Source organism: Sapajus apella, unplaced genomic scaffold (assembly GCF_009761245.1).
Source record: "Sapajus apella isolate SASKATOON/1434 unplaced genomic scaffold, GSC_monkey_1.0 scaffold46, whole genome shotgun sequence".
NCBI lineage: Eukaryota > Metazoa > Chordata > Mammalia > Primates > Cebidae > Sapajus > Sapajus apella.
The window spans coordinates 5,728,315-5,747,800 of record NW_022436986.1 but is presented as its reverse complement, the minus strand read 5'-3'; positions in this window follow the sequence as shown (position 1 = coordinate 5,747,800).

The window sequence follows — 19,486 nt, the reverse complement described above, 5'->3', positions numbered from 1 at the left end:
CTTGTAAAGCAGGCCTGGTGGTGATGAAATCTCTGAGCAATTGCTTGTTCATAAAGGATTTTATTTCTCCTTCGCTTATGAAGCTTAGTTTGTCTGGATATGAAATTTAGGTTGAAAGTTCTTTTCTTTAAGGATGTTGAACATTGGCCCCCACTCTCTTCTGGCTTGTAGGGTTTCTGCTGAGAGATCTGCTGTGAGTCTGATGGTCTTCCCTTTGTGGGTAACCCGACCTTTCTCTCTGGCTGCCCTTAGCATTTTTTCCTTCATTTCAACCCTGGTGAATCTGATGATTATGTGCCTTGAGGTTGCTCTTCTTGAGGAATATATTTGTGGTGTTCTCTGTATTTCCTGGACTTGAATGTTGGCCTGCCTTGCTAGGTTGGGGAAGCTTTCCTGGATAATATCCTGAAGAGTATTTTCCAGCTTGGATTCATTCTCTCTGTCACATTCAGGTACACCTATCAAACTTTTATTCAAGGTTCTTAGTTTCTCCGCATTGGGTTAGAGCATGTTCTTTTAGCTCAGAGAAATTTGCTATTACCACCTTCCTAAGCCTGTTTCTGTCAATTCATTAGACTCATTCTCCATCCAGCCTTGTTCCCTTGCTGGTGAGGAGTTGTGATCCCTTGGAGGAGGAGAGGCATTCTGGTTTTGGGTGTTTTCATCCTTTTTGCGCTGGTTTCTTCCTATCTTTGTGGATTTATCTACCTGTGGTCTTTGTAGTTGGTGGCTTTCAGTTGGGGTCTCTGGATGTCCTTTTTGTTGATGATGAAGTTATTTCTTTCTGTTTCTTAGTTTTCCTTCTAACAGTGAGGTCCCTCTGCTGTAGGGCTGCTGGGTATCCACTCCAGACCCTGCTTGCTTGGGGATCACCTGCAGTGGCCTCTTGCGTTTTTGCTGGGAACTGCAATCCAGAGCTGTTCCTATTCAGCCATCTTGGATCATCCTTCCCTAAATATTTTTAAAAGTAAAAGCACTATTACTTTTGCACCAACCTAATAGTAAAAACCCCAGCTGTACAAAAGGTTTATTTTATGTTATTGCTGCTTACTATTGAATGCATGTGAAAGTTTACATCACACTCATTATCTTGAAAATGTCAAGATAACATTTTAAAGTATTTTAATGTGGTTTTTTCTCTCACTTTTTTGAACATCAAATCCATCTTTTTCAGCCAGAGGTTCATTCTTGAGGAGACAAAGGATTTTTAGAGCTGGAGTGCAAAAAGAAAGATGTCAGTTCAACTTTTAACTTCCAATTTAGGATCTTAAGACTGGGAAAATCAAGAATTTCATTCTCAAAAGCAAAGTTTTCTTGGGAGAAGAAAAGATTTATGGTAGGGCTCAGTGTATGGTAGTTTTCATAAACTTCTAAGCAGGTAGAATGCAAGAGATGAATAAGAGTAGGAAATAAACACACTTCCTAGATAGGAGGAGAGTGTTGGGAGATGGAGAGAAGAGAAGAGAACAAGGGAGTTGAGGCTCAGCTGTGAACCTTTTCCTCACACATCCATATATCCCAGAGCCAAGTCTACCCCTTCTTCCCCCAACCTTAGCACAGTGTCTGGGAGTTGGGGGCCCTGCTTATCATAAAACCATGACATCATGATTTTGGAGGGTGCCCTTGTGGGGGTGTCTTGTCCTGCTGCTCTTTGGGTGTTGATCTCTACCCAAACTATGTGCTCTGTCAATCTCGTTGTGTGCGCCATGGTCTCTACAAGCTCAGCCTTCTCCGAGCACTCTCCAACCTGACTCAAGGCCTATTACATTCTACTGGCCTTTTCGGCAGTCCTGAGTCCCCTCAGCACAGCTCAAGAGAATATCTGTATCTCCTCTGAAGCACATGCAGGTGTGGCTTGCTGGAAGGGGTGATGCAATATTCTTGTGCTCTCTGCCTGAACATGCTAACCTGCACATCTGCTCTGCTGCGGATGGTCCATGGAGCTCAAGACACTTACAAGCCATTTTCCCCCAAGATTCCTGATGACAACTGGAGCAAATCTTCACACCCTTAGTTCTGGGGTTACAAACCTGTCAGGGATTTTCTATCAATCACCCATGTCTTTTAATTAAACAATATTAATTACCTAAGTATGATATACATTTAAGTATGGCTTAAGTGTATAGTTGGATGGATTTTCACGTCCATGCAGACCAGGAAATAGACTATCACTAGATAGCCCCTCATGCCCCTCTCATTTATTAATATACCCTTCCCAGCACCACTACTCTGCCTTCTATTGCTGTAGATTAGTTTTGCTTACTTTTAAACTTTATACAACATGTATTCTTTAGTGTCTGGCTTCTTTCACTTAATATTGCACCTGTGTTGTTACATAACAACATGGAAGAGTATTCTGTTGACGAAATGTACCACAATTTCTTTATTTTCCATACAACTGATGATGAATATTTGAGTTGTTTACGGTTTGTCTGGTTCTTTTTGATGCCTTAATATAAAATGAGAGTTTACAGTTTTTGGCTATTACAAGTAATGATGCTGTGAACATTCCTGGTGACGTTTTATGATAACCGTATATACCCACGTCTGTTAGGGTATCATAAAAGTGAAAGCTAAAAGTGAAAATTGCTACTGGATCATCAACTATGTGTATGTCCAGCTTTTGTAGTTACTGACAAACTACCAAAATTGTTGTGTTAGTTTGACCTTTGGAAGTTGCCATTTTTCCCATTGGTTGAATATCAGTAATTTTAAATACCAGTAATTTTAAAAGGCTAAACTTCCAATTTACATTCTACCAGTAATGTTTAAAAGAGTTTCAGTTGTACCATCTCACCAACATGTGAAACTCTCAGTGTTTTAGACTTTGCCATTCTAGCGAATATGTCACATTGTCTCATTGTAATTTTAATATCTGTTCCCCTGATGATTGATGAATAATCCTGAGCCGTTTTATACATTTGTTAGCTATTTGGATATTCTCTCTTCTGAAGTTTTGTTCAAGGTTTTTCACATCTTTTAAACATTGCATTGTCTATGTTTTTCTGATTGTACACGTTTCGTTAATATTCTGGACACAAGATCATTGTCGAATACACGTATTGCAAATTTCTTCTCCCACTTATTGGTTTTCTTTTTACTTTCTTAATAGTGGATGTGATGACAGAAGTTCTTTGAATATAGTCCAACGTCCTAATATTCTCCTTTCTGTTGTGTGCTACTTCTGTCCTAATGTTTAAGAGCTCTCAGTCTACCCCAAAGTCATCCCTCCATTCTCGTATGTTACCCTCTAGAAGCTTTATAATTTTAACTGTCACATTTATAGCTATCATCCACTTGGAGTTGATTTTGCATAAGGTGTGAAGTAGATGACAAGATTCATGTTTTTTCCATATGGATACCCAATTGACCCAGAATCATTTATTAAAAAGACCAATCTTTACTCACTATATTGCAATGTCCCCTTTGTCATAAATAAGGTGACTGTACATGTGTGAGTCTATCTCTGGCCTTTCCATTCTATCCCACTAGTTTGCCTTTCTCTGTCTGTACTGATACTATGCTCTTATAATTACTGTAGCTTTATTTGGTAGTGTAAGTCTTCCAATTTTGTTCTTCAAGATTGCCTTAGGAATCTGGGCCCTCTGTGTCTCCATATAATTTTTGGAAGCAGCTTATTAATTTCCCTACACATAGACACAAATCTGCTTAAATTTTGGTTAGACTTATAATAATCTACAAATTAATTTGAGAGAAGTGATAATATGGAGTCTTCTAATCCATAAATGTGGAATAGGCCTCCATTTGTTTAGTTTTCTCTTATGAAGCAGGAAATGCTTCAAGAGGAAAAGCAATGCAGAATGCTAGGTTCATCTCAGTGGATTTCCCTTCTTTCAATGATCTTGACCCTTCAATCAGTAGTTCATTGATGCCTTCAAATGGATATGTTTTCCCTAGTTTAGAGGTATTTCTTTTTAGAAGGGAATTAATCTGATACAAGTGGAGGTGAGTATAAGATGAAAAGTAGGAGTGGAGTAAGGACTCTGGTACTCAAAAGAGGAGAGTTCAGATCCAAGTTTTGCTATTTACTATATCTGTGCCCTTAGCAGGCCTCGATTTCCTTTAAAAACATCAGATTAAAGGCACAGAGGTGGGTAGGTACAGTGGCTCATGCCTGTAATCCCAGCACTTTGGGAGGCTGAGGCAGGTGAACTTCTTGAGGCCAGGAGTTCAAGACCAGCCTGGTTAATATAGCAAAACCCTGTCTCTACTAAAAATACAAAAATTAGCCAGGCTTGGTGGTGCATGTCTGTAGTCCCAACCACTTGGGAGGCTGAGGCATGAGAATCATCTGAAGCCAGGAGGCAGAGGTTGAAGTAAGCCAAGATCACATTGCTGCACTCCAGCCTGGGCAACAAAGCAAGACTGTTTTTTAAAAAAATTTAAAGAAAAGTACAGAGTTGGAAGATAATGGGGTATATTCAGGAATGGCTGTTTGAGTGAAGAACAATGGAAGATAAGATGAGAAATACAGGAAGTCCACATAATAGTGACAACTGGTTGTGTGTTCACTGGGTACCAGGCAGAGTGCTATGAGACACAGGTATCCTCACTTCACAGATGAAGAAACTAAGAATTAAAGAGCAACACTTCAGATTTCAGGTAATACCAAAAAGTCATACAGGCTGGATTTCAATCCAGGCAACCTGATTTAGGATATCTGCTTCTAGCCAGAGACTTCAGCAGTGGACTATGAAGTTTAAACTTTATTTTACATTCACCAGAGACCTATCAGATTTCTTTAGGATTGGAATGATATATGATTTAGGAAGGTCACACTGGCCACGGTTGAAAGGTGAATAAATCTTTCAACATAGTTTTTACAGTTAGATTTCTATGTCCTTGTCCAGTATTGTTTAAACAAAATGATACAAAGTCATATTTCTAAAACTTCTGCAATTGTAAGTTATGTATCTAAAGAGATCCAAATGTTATCCATTTTCTTGTTTTTATTTTTCTGTCTTGAATTCCAGGTTCATAATTTTTACCAAAATAAAACCTACTACTTCTTGAGAAAGGATATGTGTGACATATATCTTCTATATATATATATATATTTATTTATGTTCCTTTCTGACCTATTTCCACATGTTTGAGATTGCTAATTAACTATCTTATTTTCACGTTTATTAGTCTTACTTTTTAATTGTTGAAAAAAATCTCTCAATAGCATAATCTTGTCAATATTTCTGTGCCTGCCTTCTGGCCTGGGTGATTTTAGATGCTACAGATTTTTTTCTTTTTTTTTTTTTTTTTTTTTTTTGAGATGGAGTCTTGCTCAGTTACTCAGACTGAAGTGCGATGGCATGATCTTGGCTCAATGCAACCTCTGCGTCCCGGGTTCAGGCAAACCTCCCGTCTCACCCTCTGGAGTAGCTGGGATTACAGGCACCGGCCATCATGTCCAGCTATTTTTTGTGTTTTTGTAGAGTTGAGATTTAACCATGTTGGCCAGGATGGTCTTGAACTCCTGACCTCAGGTGATCTGCCCGCCTGAGCCCCCCAAAGTGCTGGGATTACAGGTGTGAGCCACCATGCTTGGCCCAGATATTTTTAATAAATAACTTTAATTTCTCTGGTTGTGAAAATAATATGCATTTTTAGCTTATTATATGAGAACATCATCTTTCTGGCAATTAATTCTCAATCTATTATTAGCTTTTTCTCTTTCCTTGTTGTCACCCTATTTGTTCTTATCATTAAAACCTCATCGTTGTCTGCCTTTTGACAGAGACATTTTAGTTTGCATATTCTAAGTAGGTGATATTATCTAATGTTATTTCTTATGTACTTAAATACTGCATAAATTTATTACCTCTAAGCAATTGGGCCAATATTATTGTCTTCTTATATATTTTTTAACTCCTATTGTTTTAGGCTTGGTGTTGAATTTTCTGTTAACTTATAATGATAGTTTCACTATGTGCTACTTAATTTGCTTGTTTCTCGGAATATTTGCCTGGCTTGTGAATTTAATGGATTTGTTGCCTCTTGGGTTTATTATTAAAGTGATTTTTTTAATCAGTTGATGATAAGGATTTTCAACATGATTTTATACGCTCTACAATAATGATGATGACAATAGCAGCAATAATAATAAATTTGAGTGTTTATTATGGTTCTGGCTCTGTGGTAAACGTTCTGCAGACATCACCTCAATTAATCTTGCTAAAATCAGTGTTATTAGTCCATTTACTGTATGACAATACTAAGCCAGCCACTAAGTGGCAAGAGTGCGATTCAAACCCAAGTATTTTCAACTCTAAAGCCTGTGTCCTCTATATTTCACATTAGCCTCATGTGACCCGGTAGCTTTTCAATAACATGAAAATTTGTCTGAGCCTATTCTCTCTGGCCTTTGACTTCATTTTTAGTGACTTACTCTTCATCCAGTTATGCCATATGAAACCCAACACTTGCTGGGCATGGTGGCACTTTCAGAGGTTGAGGCAAGAGGATCACTTGAGCTCAGGAGTTCAAGACCACCCTAGGCAACATAGTGAGACCCCATATCTAAATAGAAGCAAAAAGAAAAAAAAAACATTACTTTCAAGCTAATAAAATAAAATACCTAGTGGAAAACTTAGGGCAATAATTAAAATGAATATTCAGAGTTTCCAGCTATACTTGAGCTATATCTTAAAATCCACACAATGTTTTGACTTCCTTGGGTTTAAAATTATTTCTGAAATTTCTTAGTGTACATATTTGGCTTTCCTTTGAATGTTTCTCTGTGCTGTTTGGTATGTAGGTGCCTGTAGATTTGGTTAACCAGGTAGGGAGTTGTTATTTGTCATTGTTTTGATGGAGGCTCGTATTCTGCCTTCTGGAAGCAAAGGGGGATGGGACAAGAACCTGATGTAACATGTGCCCCAAACCCTGGTCTTAAGCCACATGCAAGCCCCCAGATTAAAAAGTGATGTTCTCAGAGGACCATCTGGAAATGGCGGCCCTGCTCACCTGGGGCCTCAGTCTCCTGGGAGAGGCCACCCACCTCTCCATCCACATCTGACTGCCTCTTTGGTCCTGTGCAGCCTGCTGCTAGCCAGAGCCTGCATCTCTGTAGAGAAAGCCTCTTCCTGCTCTTCTTGGTCGACAGAGAGGCTCCCCATAGCTGAGCACTGGGCTGTTAGCATGGCTAAATTCCATCCTCTTGGCTTAGGTCAATTGTCCCATCCTGCCCAATGGTTTAGCCATGACTCTTTCTTTTGTTTCATCTTTGAAACTCCAAAACACGCTTTTTTACCTCTTCACCTAAACTTTATTTACAATGATGAACAGGTCCAAAGGTGGAGTTTGGAGTCATAGAAAAATTTTCCCTACAGGTTTACCCTGAGTAATGAACAGGTTATGGATTCATTTGTGCTCTAGAAAAAGCATCCAGCTCTTTATAAAATTATCCAGATGACTTGCTGATGCCAAGATATAGAGATTTGGCAGCTCCTCTCTGCCAGTCCACAAAAACAGAAAGAAACAATATTTATTTGCTAGAGCTCAGGAAAACCGGCTGACCCGGTAACTACAAGTGTGGATTCATATAGATCATTATGCCTGGCAACCTGTGCTAGAAGATTTTCAGGACTGCTTGCTTGTCATTTAGAGAGGTGACATGGTATAGTGGAGCCACCAGAGAGAGTTTTAATTGTATTTAACTATGTCTCCACATCAACATATGTGGGTTTAATTCCTAGATCCTCACCAACTGTCATAAAGTTTTTTATAAACCTAAGCTTCCTCTATTAAAAAGTGTGGAAAATATGACTTACCTCCTAGGGTTCTTAGGCACCAGACAGCATAACCCACGAAAAGTTTGCAGTGCCCAGCTTTCTGGAACTGATTCTTCATCACTTTCCATTTCTTAATTTCTTACTTTCTTTTTTATATTGTGAAAACTCCGTGTTTTTTCACATTTCAAATGTACATGATCTTTTATAGTGTGTAGTCTTTCACGGAGGTTTGAGTCTCCAGTGACTCAGAATCACTGAGCCCACCTCCCCGCACTTTTCTAGTACACTAAGGGGAAATGTAATTAGGCTGGAAGACTTGAATCCACTCCTATCTATCCCTTGGTCCCAGGTTTCCAATCCCTTCTAATTACATTTGCCCCCTCCTTTCCAGTTGACATCTCTTTCTCAAACGAGGGACTGGACACAGAACGGAAGGAAGTTGTTTTGTTGTCTCTCTTTTACCTACCTTCATCCCAATCCCAGCAACTATGAGGACATCGCGATAGGATTTCCCATGCAGCCTGCTAATCTGCTTCCCTAGGAAAGGCGGCGCAGGCTCTAGTCAACCTTAGTCTTGGCTGTCAGGCCACTGGGTTTACGGGAATGGAAGCCTCTAAAGGAGCAGGTGCACTCAAACTCTCCACCCCTCTCCAGCCCTCTCCTTGTTTTTGTTCAAGAGAAGTAGATTCTGAGCTGCAAGTTCAGGTTCCAGGGCCCTGACTGGGTCATGCGTACCTGTGAGAAGGGCCCCTGAGTATTTCGCAATCATACCTATTGGCATGTGGCCAACCCCCTCTATTTGTTTTTTTCCATGAACTTGGTGGCGAGAGCACCAGAATCTTCTGCATGAGAGAAGACCTGATCCTGCAGTTCACCGTCTCTCTGATGAATGTTCTTTGGCCTCTGCCATGTCTGAATGTTTCTGTGACCTTTTAAAGAAGGAATTCATGTGTTGAAATCCTAACTCCCAAGGCGATGGTATTAGGAAGTGCAGCCTTTGAAAGATGATTAGGTCATGGGGGTAGAGTCCTCATGAATGGGATTAATGTCTTATAAGAGGTTCTGGAAAGACCCTCACCCCTTCTACCTCATAAAGACACAGAAAAGAGGCACAATCTGTGAATCAGGAAACAGGTCATCACTAGACATGAAATCTACTGGCACCTTCTACCTCTCAGCCTCCAGAGCTGTGCGATATAAATTTCTATTGTTGATAAACCACCCACTTTATAGTATTTGGTTATAGCTGCCTGGTTGACTCGTCACATGACTTTAAGCCTCACGTTGAGAGAAGCCCCCTGTTAGGCTTTGGGCCTCAGTCACACTCTCAGCCAAGTTTACCAGAGCTTTGCTTTACAGTTTGGGCACAAGTCAACAAGAATATGCTGCTTTGGTATGCCATAGTCCCTCAGGTATACCTTTTTGAGGACCTCTTAAGATGGACTGGTGAGCAATATTCAGGCATTTCTGGGTCTTCTGGACATGAGATGCACCAGCACCCCTTCTGGCACTTAGCTGAAGGCAGACTCTGGGGGCTTTTTCTGTTTATTTTAGCAAATCTCAGATTCGGTAGGGTTGTATCCTCTATGGCATGACCTTCTAAAACTCTGTTGTCTTATTTTTGGCTGTTTCAGAGTTTCTGCTTCCATCTGTGTTCAAAAGCCTTGTAAAATATGTGTTTGTCAGAAAGGCCTCAGGGCAGCTATATTAATATTAGAGGCTACTACCATTAAAAGAGTTCAAGCAGAAAGGATCACCATCCACCACTGACCTTTAACCTTCTTGGCTTCTCTTCTCTCTGCATGTATCTCTCAATATGTCTATGTATCCCTGTGACTGTCACTCTCTCCCATCCAACAATTCTGCTTGGACCATTTTTACCACTGTTGCTGCTGGTCCTCCTAGCTGTTCCAGCTGAAAGGTAAACATTTTCTCTCTGTAATTCACATAAGACACCAGTCTTCTCACAACTGCTTCAACTCAACAAGCTTCTTCCTGCCTCAGGACCTTTGCAGATGCTGCTCCTCTTCTAGAACCTCTCTGCCTTCTGCCTCCATCCCCAACACCATTTCCCCAGTGCAGCCTGATTCTTCCTCCAGCTTCTGTCTCCTCCCATCCTTCAGGTCTCAGCTTGCATATCACTTCTTTAAAAGAGCTTTTCTGACCAGACCTCCCCTCTCCTAGTCCAAGCTATATCCTGCTAGGGAAAACTAGCGCTATCTCAGTTTGCCTGGGTCTGTAACAGTTTTAGCACTGAAAGTTCTGCATCCCAGGAAACTGACAATCCCAGGCAAACCAGGATGGCACAGCCCTTGTCTTAAGTCCACCTGGGATGAGAGGATAATAAACATTTCTGACTTCTGAATGTGTTCTTGCAGCACCAAGACGGATTGATTTTTGTGTCTTTTGTAGCTGTGTAAAAGTCTTGTCTTCCCTTTCTAGGCAAAGGTGCATTTTGGCTGCAAACCAAACCTGGGGCTGGGCTCTTATTTTTGGTTGGTGCATTAAACTCAGGAACTGTTAACTGCATTTTTTCTTGGAGTGGCCACTGCTAAATATGGTACTATTTTAATTATATTAAGACATACAGGATAGAAGTTTTCTTTTTCTGTATGTTAAGATCTTTTTATTGACACATGGACTTCAAGAATTTTTGGCCACTAATTATCCAGGTGCGACTTTATTTGGATTTCTCTTTGCAGGTGTTCCTGAGCTGTTTCTGTGATAGTTATTCAGGAACCTTATTGTAAGAATTTTCCTTTGTTTTCTTCCTCTTTTCCTCCTGTTTTCCTTTTTGCTTTCTTCAAATTTACCTATAGCTCAGAGAACATCCTTACTCTGCCGATCCTCAAAGCCGTCTCTTATTTCAAAACACAACGTATGGAATTTCTTGGCTTTGCTCATCCTTACCCTCTCATCTGAAAGACTATCTTCTACTGCTTCCTGTTGGCTGGTAATGATTTCCCGTTTGCCAATTATTGTTTGTAATGTCCTTTTTATAATTCCTTGAAGCTTGTGATTATAAAAAGGGGTTGAGTCAAAATCTCCCTGCTTCTGAATTTCTGAGAAATGCTTTGTGAACCATGTCTTTTCTCTATTTTTCTTATCTGCTTTCATTTTATTCCATTTTATAATGGTAATTATTAATAATACCATTTAAAGTTGTCTGCTTTCATTTTGTCACCCTTGTTTCCCATTGCCAAATTAACGTATTAGCTGGTCTACTGTTTTCTTTCTTTAGAGGTTTGCCTGCCTTGTAACCCAGCAGTCCTTATGACCCCTCCCCTGCCTTGAGTTTTTATTGAGTTCTAGTCTTGTGGGGACGGAAATCCCACAAATTTGAATGCAAAGGCTTGCAATTCATTCTAGCTGTATCTTCATTTTTGCCATTTAGTGTTGGATATTGAGGCAGAGTCCACAGCAACACTATTCCCTGTGTGGCATCTTCTCTGGATTTTAGACAGAGGTATTTAGGAGCATCCTTATCCTGACCTGAGCTCAGAGCAATAAAGTGATATCATGTGTTACAATGTCTGGTCAGGACTTGGGAGAAAAAAACTCACTGGGTGGTTATCTGAAGTAGGAGATGTGTGAGATAAGGTGCCCAGCACTTGGCTACCACAAGGACTGTTTCCAGCTCATGAATAATCAAGTCAATATGAAAATCTTAGTAATCAAAATAGCCTGCAGACACAAACTCAAAGGTTTGGTGATATCTCATGATTTTTTCTTGAAACATGCCAAACACTCTTTTTATTGATTTGAAGAAACAGATACACATACAGGAAGCCTTCAGTAGTGGGAAACTTATCGAAAGGGTGCAATAGCAGCTCTGAACCAATGCTTGCCTGGTTCTTCCTCTCTCTTTCTCTCTCTCCCACCCTCACCCCACCCTCTCTCTTGGGGTTTCTGCTATGTCTTGATCTTTCTCTCCTGTTAACTGCTCTAAGCAGAGTCAGATAGGACCAGGTGATTGGCACCAGGTAGGAGTTTCTCCATTAGCCTTTAGCTCCAGCTGGTCAAATCAAGACTGCAGAATTTGTCCTACTCAAAGCATAAGGTTTTATTTGCCATAAAAAATTGCTAAGAGGCTACTTTTCTTGGAAAGGAGCTACGTAACTGGCACCTTCAAGGCTGTGTAAGGAAAAAAGTCAGAAAACAAACAGCTGATAAAGCAAACAAACTAGAAGTCAGACTTAGAAAAGGTGGGAAAGCGATTTTCTGAATTTTTCCCGCAGCACTTATTGCTGCCATGTGCTTCCATGCATTTTGCTTTGATGTATGAGGTTGAATTAAAAATTAAATATTTGATCATTTTCCCTTACAAAAATGGCTATTTCACCAGTTTGGATCTACTATCTCTTACTTGAAATACTAATGGTTTCCTCTGCCTGCTTTTCATATCCAATTCCTACCTGTCCTTTCAGGCCCAAATTCAAATGCTAATCCACAATGAAACCTCCCTCAAGTTCCGCAGCTAGAAGGAAATATGCTTCCCTCCCAAGTCTCTGCAAATCATCTATTAATTTATCATGAGCCTAACCACTGTCTCCGTGGTGTTGTAGGCATTCTCCTCCAGAGCTATTCTCAATTTCTAACCGCAAATTTCATTTTTGTACCCATCTCCTCACTTCTGCAGCATCTCCTACATCTGGCACAGAGGAAGAGCTGGGAGTAGGCAGAGTGATGATTAATATGTTACTTTACATGGCAAAAGGGAATTAAAATTTCAGATGCAATTAAGGTGGTTAATCAACTGACCCTGAAATAAGGAGATGAATCCAGTGGGCCCAATCTAATCACATGAGTCCTTAAAAGCGGAAGAAGAGGCAGAAGAGAGGGGCAAAGTGATGAAATGTGAGAAGGACTCAACACACCATTGCTGGCTTTGAAGATGGAGGAAGGGGCCATGGGCCAAGAAATGCAGGTGACCACTAAAAATTGGAAAAGGTAGGAAAATAGATTCTTCTCTAAAGCCTCCAGAAAGAATACAGCCCTGTCAACACCTTGATCTTAGCCCAGTGAGACCTGTGTCTGACTTCTAACCTACGAAGCCATCAGATCACATTTGTGTTGTTTGAAGCCACTCTGTGGAAATTGTTACAGCAACCATGGAAAGCAACACAAAGCTCAATAAAAATTAGTTTGATTAATCCATTATAGAGATTTTTACCCATTTTATTTATAAATCAGGTATTAAATCAACTCAAATTTCACAGAGACTCATATTTAGAAACATTTTGTTTATGAAGATAAAAAGAAATATAAATCTTCTTTCTTTTCATTCACATATACATTCAAACAATTTTTTTTAACGCTTAAGGAGGGAGAAAAGGTCATTCACAACTTCACTGAGATCTAACTACTTTCATTTTTCCTTCTTTTCCATACCTGATCGTAGGTGCAAATAATTTTACTATTAAAGTCACAGCATAAATATTGTTGAATATTCTTTTATATTTAATATTGCATGATAAACATCTTCCATAGTTCTATTGTTTTTATAATTGTCATTATAATCATTGCTTTATATTCCATTAGGTAGGGGGTACCAGAATTCACTTCTGTTCCTGTTCTGTGGATCATTTGAGTTGTTTCAAGCACTTTTCTTCATACCTTCACAAAATATTAGGCCAGGGACCATGGCTCACACCTGTAATCCCAGCACTTCGGGGGCATATTGCTTGAGGTCAGGAGTTCAAGACCAGCCTAGCCAACATGGTGAAACCCCGTCTCTACTAAAACTACAAAAATTAGCCAGGTGTGGAGGTGCACACCCATAATCCCAGCTACTCAGGAGGCTAAGGCACGAGAATCGCTTGAACCCGGGAGGCAGAGGTTGCAATCAGCTGAGATTGTACCATTGCCCTGGTAGCACTGCACTGTACCACTCTGAGTGACTCCATCTCAAGAAAAAAAATATATTAAAATTAATTTTTTCCTCCACTTAACCTTTTATTTCTGTTGAATTAACTGCAAAGCAGATTTCCATAATTGGAATAACTACAAGAAAGAATCAGGGCGGCAGCTCTGGCTCTTGAGGCTCACTCCAAGAAAACTGGGAGGAGTTTTCTAGTTTCCCAACTATTTTTGTCAGCATTTGGGATCTAGAATAGTTGCTTATATTGCATTGCATTGATTACTATTATAAAATGTATAAATGCATTTATACATTTGTTATGTTATACTTTTTAGAAAAAAATGCTTATAGCTTTTGTTCATTTACCTATTAGAGACTTGATTATTTTCTTATAAATAACATTTTAAGTACGCTTTAAAAAATGTAAATATTAACTTTCTGTCAAATCTATATACATGTTTGCCATCTAGTTTGCTTTTTTTTCTTTTTCCTGGCAACTTTCATTTAATCTAGCTTGCTTTTTAATTTAGCTACATAGGTTTGCATTTGTTTGTTTATTTTCTTGTGTCATTTTTTAGAGAAAATAAATCAAAGCAGAAAATATCAAAAGCAAAGTGAAAATGTATATGTTATCTGAACTCTATGTAGTTGACTAGGCAATTCAGAATAAATCTGAAGGTTTGAAATTGAGTATTATATGAATAACCTGTAGGGTAGCTTTAAATTTTAGTCTGATAATGCATCATATAATTTATAACATAAATGGCAATTTATTATTTGTTACAGAATCTCTGTAGTTCATTTAATTTTTGTATCTCTTGATAAAGCTGTAATTTGAAAATGAGCAAAATCCATTTTAAAATTAAATTAATTCAGGGAAAACTAACTTCTACTTTTTTTCTTAATATGTTTTCTAATTCCAAACATAGTATATGTTTATTTTACAAAAATTAAAAAGAACAGAAAAGAATTTAAAAATAAATAAATTTCAACCCTGTGCTCATCATAGAGAAATACCTCCTGTTAACACTGAGGTGTATTCTTTCAATCTTTTTGCCAACTGTGTGTATATAAAAATAGTAATCAAATTTTGATTAGGCTATTGTGCATCATATTATTTTATTACCTAATATTTTTGATGAGCATTTTTCCATTTTATTAAATACTTTTGAACCAATTGGGTAATTGGATAACATCATCTATGTGAGCTAATTAGGCTCTACCTTAGAAGCTATTTGAACTCTTGAAGGACGTCTTCTCGTTCCTTAGTGGAAGGGCAAGTCCATTTTTTTTGCTGATTCTGACACCAAGTGCGTGGAGACTCCTGGGAATAGCCAACCACAAAAAGAGATGCCTGTTGTGGAGAACCAAAGCTCTCCCTATGGCCGCTCTATGTCACATGCCCCACCAACTCTGTCCACCTCCTAAAAACTCCATGCACATTGTGTCCTGAGGTGCTACTTACTATTAGGTAATATTTTTATCCTGCTTCTGCAGCTGTTTTTAATCACAAGCCTTGGGCGCTACATCCTAAAGAAACCCTGGCAGAGACAAAGGTGTAGAGAAGGAGGAGGCAGCACATGTCTAAACATCTTGGACATGATATAGACAGAAAGGGAATCTATCCCCATAGAATTTCACATTTATTACTGTGCCATGACAGAAGTAGTAAAAGATGCAAAACCAGGCAAAATTGGTTCCAGTCCCCATTCTCCGTCTTAATTGCCAGTTGAGTAACCTTGGAGAAGCCACTTAACTGAACTCCAATCTTATCCATAAAATGGCAAATACACCAAGTTATAAGTGTTCAATGCCTATGTAAAACTGTCTTGTAAACTCTAATAGCCACCCCTGTATCTTAGTGGAGAGGAAGAGGGAGCTTCTGAGGCATCCTTACATTTCCCGTTATTTATTAATTGTAGTTTTATGAGTTTACCAACAATAAAATGACAAGGTAATCCTAGCAGCTATAACAAAATTCCAAACTCCAGTGGTTCAATACAATAAAAGTTTTTTCATTCAGGTGAACATATTGACAGTTGGTGGGCAACCTTCCAGAGACCCAAACTCTTTCCATCCTGTTGTTCTGTTCTTGTCTTCTACGGCTTCAGGGTCCTCTTCATTCTGTCAGCAGAATGAAATGAAAGGAGAAAGAAGACACACACTTACTTCTTAACTGCCACAGCCAGAAAGTGACAGTCATCAATTCTGCTCATATTCCCCTGGAGAGAATCCATTTCATGGCACACCTTACTTCAAAAGAAGCTGGGAAACACAGCTCTAAGTTTAGTGAGCTAGTGAGCAGCTAGCCAGCCTGCCACATATACAAATATAATTAATAGAAGAAAACACAGCTAAGTCTTCTCTTAATGTCATCTATAGGTTCTTGGAAACTGGGACTTTAAGCAAAATGACAAACTGTATGCTGTAGGAATTTAACTCTTGTTTATATCAGTTAGCCTATGGTAAAATTGGTTCCATCACACTGTACATCATTTTGCTTAAAGTTGAAGTTTCCAAGAACCTATCAATGACATTAAGATTTACTGCATGTGCCAAGAATGAATGCTAAGATTGAGCATTACCCATAGTTTGAGCTAAAAGTGAATCCATTGGTTCTCTTTGTGTCCTTTCCAGCGTATTCTTGTAGCCTTGTTTACAGGGGTCTTCAAAGGAACACTACATTTGTTGATGCATTTATTGGTTGATTATTCATTCATTTGTAAAAAAATTTTGCCAGGCACATTCTCTGAGCAAATAACCTATACCCACGAAAAGTGACAGATAGGGGACTGGGAGAGCTCTCTTATTGCTGTGGGGAGGATGTCAAGACTCCTTGCTTCCCCTCTCAGACATGCTGCAAGCTGCCGAGAAGAAAGCCACCGTACCCACATGCCTTTGCTCCACTCTAACACAGAACACAGATTCTCAGGTCTAGCTGCTGGCTCAGCTCTAGCCTCTGCCTCTGATTAGCTGTGTGGCCTTGGGCAAGTTATCTATGCTCTCTGGGCCTCTTCTTTCTCATCTGTAAGATGAGGATGAATGAGGGCGAGTTTGTAGAGGTCTTGGCACAGTGACTGGCACACAGCGAGTGTCCTACGCGTGAATTCTATGACCACCGTCACCGCCTCCTACCATCCACCCACACTGCACGCAGATTTCTAACAATCCCCACTTGAATGTGCAGGTTGGAGAATTGGGCAAAGAATTTGTATTTCAAATAAATAACTTTTCCTGAATTCACTAACTGTGAAATCTGCCAGTGAAGATGTGCGAAGTGTGATTATTTTGATGATGGAAAATTGGAAAGAGAATATTCTAAATCATGGCTTGCCAATTCATTTCATAGACAAATATAATGTTAATAGATATTTATTAAATGATCATTAAGCCCACTCTTGTGTAAAGCGCTAAACTGAGTTTTCTACATGTTCACTTTCACTTAATTCCCACAGTAACCGTGTGAAATGGTCATTATTCTCTATTTTACAGAGGTCAGTAGCAATAACAAGCAATATGAGGATCACAGGGGCTTAAAATTTCCCCAAAGTCACACAGCTGGTCAATAGTCAAGTCAGGGTTTGAGCCCGGGGCTGCCCAGTTCCAGGTTTCTCCCTGCCCACTGGGTGCGCTGCCTCCCAGTTTCATTTAGTGAGGCTCTTTATTGGGTATGGCAGAAAAGAGTCACAGTGTTCACATAACATGCTATCACTTTCAAATGCCATGCTTACATTGAATCCTTACAGCACTCTGTGAAATAAGAGAGGCAAGACTGCTGACCACATTTAAGAATGAGGAGAAACTGAGGCACAGGGAGGCTCCCATCAGGTGTTTCATGAGGGAGTGGTCAACAACAGTAAGCAACATTTACTGAACACTAACTGCATGCCTGGCATAGCAATAAGTACTTGATATACATTTCAAATTTAGTGTCTTTAAAGTCTCCATGAGACCGGTGCCTTTATTATTTCTGTTTTACATCTGTAGAGACTGCCACTTAAATATTGGAATCCTATGCCAGTCAACTAGCATACAGTGAAAAAGATTAAAAAAAAAAAACAAACATTTTTCAAACCTAAAGCAGCTAAGAGATTTTGTCTCCAAGGCACCTTATCTAGGGGGGAAAAAGCGTTTATGAATACATATTTCCTGAGCATCTACTTTGTGATCTACATGCAGCAGTGCCCAGGCAGAGAGTTCCCCTGCACATGGAGTGACAGCTTACCAGGAAAAGACAGATAATAACAAGGAAACAAATTGGTCAATAGCATACTTTCTGATAGAAATAGTTCTGCAGAGGACATAAAGCAGGCCACAGCAGCAGAGAATGACAGCAGGTGGAGATAAATTCAGGTGCCTGCATATTAGTAAGCATCCAGCCACACAAACACCTTGGGGGAGGAATTCCAGGCAAAGGATATAGTCAGTGTATTGGCTTTGAAGTGTGATAGTGCTTGACATGTTTGGGAAAGAGTAAGATGTCTAAGGTGGCCATAAATTATAGTTAACAATAGAATGACATTAGAGATGAAAACAAGGAGAATCATCAGGGAGTGGTGGCCAACTGTCACTTGCAAACATAGATGCAAACATCCTAAATTATAAATCTTAGCAAATAAAATTCAAGAGTATATTAAAGAATGCATGTTTTTTTCCAAGGAGAGCTTAGCCCAGGGACGAAAGACATTTCCACGTTAGAGAAATTCATCCTGCAATTCAGCACCTCTGTGCTGAGATTAAGAAATATTAATCACCTCAATAAATACAAAAAGCGTTCAATAAAGTTCAACATTCAGAATTAATTTCTTAGAATCTATTTCTGACTAGAAATAGAATACAAGTTCCTCAATATAAAAAATGGCCATCTATCAGAAACCTTCAGCAATTAAATACTTAATGGGGAATTCTTAGAAGTATTCCCACTAAAGACAAGTGCAGGACAGAATTGATTGCTGTCATTGGTACTAATCATTAGTGTCCTGGGGGATCAAAAGATCAGGAAATTAGAGACATAAAGATTGAAAAGAGAAAAACAAACTTTTGCTCTGTGCAGATAATATGATTGCCCACTTAAAAAAAATTCAAGAGAAACAACTAAAAGCTATTAGAATAAAATATTTTTAAAACTAGGGATAAATGCATCAATATAATTTATTCAATAGCTTTCCTATATACTGGTACTAATTAATAATAATTTTAAAGGATTTTATTTACAACAAAAAATCTAGAAAATAAGTATGATTTTTAAAATGTACAAGATCTATTTAAAGATAACTAAAAAATACTTATGTACTTAATGACGTGAACCTAAATACATGAAGTAATAAAACTTATATTAGAAGAAAACAATGGCGAAGAAAACAAGGTCTTCCAAACAAGAAAAAAATCCAAGAACTGTAAAAGAAACGTTTCCCAGCTGGGCACAGTGGCTCATGCCTGTAATCCCAGCACTTTGGGAGACCGAGGTGGGAGGATCACTTGAGGTCAGGAGTTTGAGACCAGCTTGGCCAACATGGTAAAACCCCGACTCCATTAGAAATACAGAAATTAGCTGATCATGGTGGTATGTGTCTGTAGTCCCAGCTGCTTGCGAGGCTGAGGCAGGAGAATGGTTTGCACCTGGGAGGCGGAGTTTGCACTGAGCTGAGATTGTGTGACTGCACTACAGCCTGAGCTACAGAGCAAGACTCTGTCAGAAAGAAGAAGAAAGGAAGGAAGGAAGAAAAGAAGGGAGGGAGGGAAAGAAAGAGAGAGAAAGAAAGGAAGGAAAAAGGGAAAGAAAGAAAGAAAGAGAGAAGGAAAGAAAGAGAAAGAGAGAAAGGAGAAGGGAGGGAGGGAGGAAGGAAGGAAGGAAGAAAAGAAGGGAGGGAGTGAGGAA